This window comes from Lepisma saccharinum, chromosome 25 (genome assembly GCF_977018435.1).
Source record: "Lepisma saccharinum chromosome 25, izLepSacc3.1, whole genome shotgun sequence".
Lineage (NCBI taxonomy): Eukaryota > Metazoa > Arthropoda > Insecta > Zygentoma > Lepismatidae > Lepisma > Lepisma saccharinum.
Window position 1 is genome coordinate 10,128,275 of NC_139253.1, and position 6,191 is coordinate 10,134,465.

A 6,191-nucleotide genomic window follows, 5' to 3' on the forward strand; every position below is an offset into this window, starting at 1 on the left:
TCTAGAGTCGCAGCCGTTAGAACCTTTTTGGGTTGGGCACCACGCACCCTGGCGGGGTTAGGGGCCAGGAATCCTAAAAAACAACAATTATTTATTTGTTTGTTTGCGTCACAATACAGGTGCGCGCATATGCATGTGCAGCACATCGTTCCCGCGATAAGATTTTTACAAAAATCCCGATATACATTGACGCCCAGAACTTGGAAATAAGGCATATTCGCTCACCACTGTTGCCAGCTTAGTCTCCCTCTTTATCTTACGGCAACATTGACGTCTCTAGTTTTTTTTTAATTGCAGGTAGGTTGCCAACACACTCTAGTTAATAATGCTACATATTATACACGCACACACGCACTGTGTTGCCATCTCTCTTTTACGGCAGTATATATTTGTTGCCGGCTCTATTGCACAGTGTGTGTATGTTACGCCAGTGTATAAATTGGCTAAACCCTTATCAAGTAAGAAAAACTATAGGTAGGTGTTGGCAGCATTGTCGGTTGTTTAACTCTTCCCCCTCTCTCTTTTTTTGTAAAAAAAAACCATGGTAGAAATACCAGTAGGTTGGCAACCTTGATTTATGCAATTAATTAAAGCAAGCCTCAAGCCTCAAGCAAGATTGCCAGCTCCTTGCCTTAGGTTAGGTTAGACCAAAATAAAAACCTTGGTAACTTTTCGAGTAAAATATTGGCAACACTGCAAGACAAGCCTCAAGCAGTATTGCCAGCTCCTTGCTTGAGGTTAGGTTAGACCAAGATAAAAACCTTGGTCATTTTTTCAAGTAAAAGGTTAGCAACACTGCGAGCCCCACCGAGCCCCAGCTGGCAACACTGCGAGAAAAGCCTCAAGCAAGATTGCCAGCTCCTCGCGTTAGGTTAGATTAGCCCAAGAAATAAAAACCTTGGTAACTTTTCGAGTAAGAGGTTGGCACTGAGCCTCACCGAGCCCCAGCTGGCAACACTGCGAGAAAAGCCTCAAGCAAGGTTGCCAGCTCCTTGTTTGAGGTTAGGTTAGACCGAAAAAAAAAAACCTTGGTTATTTTTTCGAGTAAGAGGTTGGCAACACTGTGTACCTCACTATACCTCATTTTCGGGCGCAGAATTCTCTTTGCTGTACTACTTGTATGTTTATACACAACATACTCAACACAATACGCAGATAAACAATCAACATGTTTGTAACAAAATGCAAGTCGTAAAAATCCTTTCCGGGTACCAGTCCTTTCTCGTTCTGCTTGTATCAACAGGTTTCGTCTCTCTACGTCCTTCAGAAACCTACGAAGTGATACTTGACTCAATAAATTTGTTCCCGATCGAACTGTGCAACCATATGCTACACAGCTGACACCCTATTTTCTTGTAAAAGAATCACCACTTTGCCCTTTCGTATTAACGTCCATAGCATCCTAAGCGTAACCGGATGTTCGAGGGGGACCAGACGAGTGCGCATGCCCCGCAGTAGCTCCGCCTTTAACACCGTCTATAGGGGCTATCCACGAGTAAACAAAAATATATCGAACGGCACAATCGATTGTTGAACTGTAGCACAACAACTTCCGGTTCACGGCGGCCGGGTAATTCAAGCGCGTACTTGTGGCCTTTCTTCTCGTTTTGTATATCGGATAAAATGGATCATATAAAAGCATTTGACGGCGAGGAGAATAAGAGATATCAGGGCAAAGTAGAGGCCTTTGCATCAATTGGATGAGCAAGTATATGTCAAATCACAAACCCTGACACCTTCTGTAAACAAAACCACCTGCATGCAGAAAGCATTGCAAACTCATAGAAGTAAAATAATCCACACGAAAATCCAGCGTTGTTACAGGATTCATTACGTAAGGTAAAACAATGGCAAATTTGTAGTATGGGATACGCTGCCGCAAATGACGTCTCACTTTAAACCCAATGCTCTTTCTTTTTTTACTTATTGCTTCACCTTTATGGTTAACTCTTTGCACCAGTAATCATTTCCCATAAATTTGGCTTCTTTCTTTGAATATATTTTACTTGCATTTTTTACACAAAATGATATAACATGGTAATGTATATTTCTAAGGATGATATAGATAGGAGTGTATTTGAAATTTGTTTGTACATTTTATGTAAATTGTATCTTATGTAAATAAAATATATAATGGGCATAAACAGCCATATGCATTGCTGTAAGTCCAATAAATATATTGATGATGATCAAAACAAGACGACAAAAAGTTCGTAAATTTATTGCGGTTGGAAACTTTGACAAGCATCCTAATAACGATTTTTGTTCCGCCAAATATAGTGCACTTCGTAAAATAACTTGGTGACATGGCAAGGCAAGATAAGTGTGAACATTTTGTAGTAATATAACTTTCAATGAGCTTAGAGATTTGTGTACATAATGATATTTTATAACATTGGTTATTTTCTAAAAATAATCATGTGAACAGCAAGGAAGTAGTACAACTTAGTAATATTGCCTGACTTAGCCTTAGAAAAATAACATGCCGAGTTCTATGCGTGAGGGAAAGTCTCCGTGTTGTCCGAGCTTGTTTTCAAAACACCAGCAAGGACAGCCTTTGCAAAGGGGTGAGAAACAGATTCTACTCAATATTTATGTAACGTTCTGTCAGTGGTATCCTGAGAAACCAGTAAATGAAGTGGTTAAGTTGGTATCCCAGTGCAGTGGTGTGTCAGTGTCTGCAGTTTTAAGGGTTATGAAAGAGAGAATGACCGGGAGAGTAACAATGTATGCGGCTGCATATTCGTCTGATGTTTTGAGAACGGGTTCTCACATTCAGAGGCTCTTATATAAAATGAATAGGTGCGGCGAACTATGAGTGTAACAGCAGATGATTGCGGTCATGGATCAGCTGACGCGGAGTGATACATCGAATCGGTGAGACCGTTTGTTTACAGAAGGTCTCAGGGATGGTGATTTAGACCTTAGGAAGTAATTAATCTGTGGTAATGCGGCATTATTCCAGGATGAGATCCATATGCTGACCGTCGTTGCATTTGGCGATATTTGTAGCCTACATATTTAATAGAAAGTAATTTTTCCTACAGAGCGAGAGCGCTTAAAGCATGTAAATCTTTGGATGCATACATTTATGTTTTAAGTGAAAAAGTGCGAGATATACGGACATATAAAAAACGGGAATAGGAGCTTTTTTTCTTCTTTCTTCTTTCTTCAGTCAGGGGCGAGTCAGAGGGATGCGGTTTCGTTCCCGTTTGAACGCAGAAATACAAAACGCTCATTGTTATTTTAAGTCAATTTTCTGCTATTTGTGTTAAACATGACGATGAAGGTGAATAATAAACTGGAAAAATTACTGATGGGACAAACATAATGACACACCATTGCCTGACCATGGTGTTCAAACCTAGGACCTCTTCTCTATCAATGTTGAAAATATTTCCATTGCAAAAGACGAAAATTAATAATAGTACCGGCACTTAATTTTCTGGTTACACAAAAAAATATTTCCTCTGGTTGAACGAAAATTTATTTCCTCTGGTTGCACAAAAATGTATTTCCTCTTTGCACAAAAATGTATTCCCTCTAGTCGCAAGAAAATTTATTTCCTCTGGTTGCAAAAAAAAATATTTCCTCTGGTTGCAAAAAAAATTATTTCATCTGGTTACACACACAAAGAAAAATCTGGTTACATAAAAATTTAATACAGTTCGTATGTACTTCAAGAACGTAACGTGTAACCTATCTGACTATGACTGAGCATCTTTTGAAAGGAAAAGTAATATTTTTGCTCATATCACTAAAACAGAGCGAAAATCGAGATTTGAATGATTTCTCCTCTACCTTTAATGAAGTGCAAGGGATGCGGGTCGCAAAATTTTTGGTTGGGAAGGAAACAGGACGGGGTATTTTTAAAGTCCTGACGTTCAAAACTGGAAAAATAATGTTATTTCCCTACTAAATTGGGAGCTTATAGGAGCGGAAAATATTTAACATTAGCCGATACTAAAATAAATGTTAATTATACACACAATTTCACCCTCGGGTAATGATTTATTTTGCATTTCTGGAATAAAAACTACTAATTTCAATAAATTTCGGACATTTAGTTAAAAAAAATATGTAGGGAATAAACTACTTTTAAACTCATCATTTTTTCCAAAGTCTGGATCGGAACGGGATTTTTTTTTCAGGTCCCGACTTTTTGGGTTCCTGCACATCCATTATCATTACTGCGGAGTCTACTCCTGCTAATGGGCTTCCAATTTTCACGCCTGACAGCTTGAATATAATAATTTTGGCGCCTAGATCTCGAGGAAATGGATGAAGAAAGATCCGTGAAATATTACTTAGCCCTGATCGCAGTTTACATCCTTCTTGTACACACCCATTCGTTCCTTTCATAAATGACACAATCTCAGCTCCCTTTAGCGGCATGTTGTGAGCCTACGAACCGGAAGTTGTTGTGCTACAAGTATGGCGTCCGCGCGAAGGCACTTCCTTCCGGTGGATAGCCCCTATAGTGGGGCCCAATGGAAGAAATACGTGTTTTTTGTTTCAGCTAAAAAACGGTTTTAGGGGGCAAAACCCCCTCAAATGTCAAGATGAGGACAAATTGAAGTGAGGATTTGACCCCTGTGTCCCCCTCCGATTTTCATGATACTTGGCACGTGTGTGTATAAACGGGCCCAAATGAAGAAATACGTGTTTTTTCTTGTTTCGGCTAAAAAACTGTTATAGGGGGCAACCCCCCTCAAATGTCAATATGAGGACAAATTTAAGTGGGCATTTGACCTATGTGTCCCCCTCCGATTTCCATGAAACTTGGCAGGTGTATAGTGGGGCCCAAATGAAGAAATACGTGTTTCAGCTAAAAAACGGTTTTACAGAGCAAAACACACTCACGTTTCATGGAAATCGGAGGGGGAGACTTAGACCTCCCTTGTAAGTGTATTAATTAATTACAAATCGCGCACGCGCGCACACACACTATATATATGTGTGTGTGTATGTATGTATATTATACATATAAGTATATTAGGAGGTAACAATATGTTATAAGCACATTCTTACTTTCCAAAGAAGCGCATGTGGGATGGCAAAACGGATCCGGATCCGGATCCAAAAGTACCGGATCCGGATCCAGAAGTACCGGATCCGGATCCGAAAAATTTTAGGATCCGGAACCAACAGGATCCGGATTTCGGATCCGCCAGGATCCGGATCTGGCCATCCCTAGTTTGGACTTGACGCCTACTTTATGGACTCGCCTCTTCAAAAATGCCCATAAATGCTCAATGGGATTCAATTTCAGCTGGTGTTTGTAGTAGTTTGGGCACATTCCATATTAGCCAATTCATGTTAACTCGTGCCTTCTGCTTACTGTCATTGTCTTGATGGAATCTGTAGATAGGTGGCATGTCCATTTATTGGGCACTCTGCTTTACATTGTTCTTCAATATGTCCAAATAGACATATGCATCCATGATACCATCAATAAACTGGATGGTACCAACACCTTTGGATGAGACAGCCCCAAATCATTAATGACCCACCACCGTGTTTAACTGTTGGAACTGTGTTAATGTTATCATTGTTTTTATTTGATTTTCTCCAGACCCTATTTATTCAATCTGACCCGTATATATTAATCTTGGACTCGTCTGACCATATGACACTATCCCAAAATTCCTGGTCCTTGTGGATGTCCTCTTTCGCGAATGAAAGTCTATTCCTGCGATTCACCTTATTTACATACGGCCTCTTTCGTGGTATTCTGCCATGATATCCATGCTTCCACAAGGCACGTCGGACAGTTTGATCGAACATCATCTTGATAGCAACATTTTCTACTAACGGTCGTAACTGAGGAACACTTAGTCTGGGGTTTTCTCGCACTCTTTTTAAAATAAAGCGTTCATCACGTTTATTCAACCGTCTCTCTTTTGGTTTTCTTGGCACATTCTGTGTTGAACCTTCCTCTCTAAATTTGTTTCCTGGGTATTGAACTGTGGAGTGTGATTTATTGACTGTTTGTCCAATTTTTCTTAACGAGTAACCTCTAAGCGCCAAATTTATAACAACATCCTTCAGATCGGAACTAAGTTCCTTCTAGTGTTGCCCACGGGACGAGACGGGACAGGCTTTTAAAAATTCGAGACGAGACGAAATTGACCATGTGTCATAAGACAAACGAATATTTTCGAGACGAGACAGCATTTCCACGAGACTCC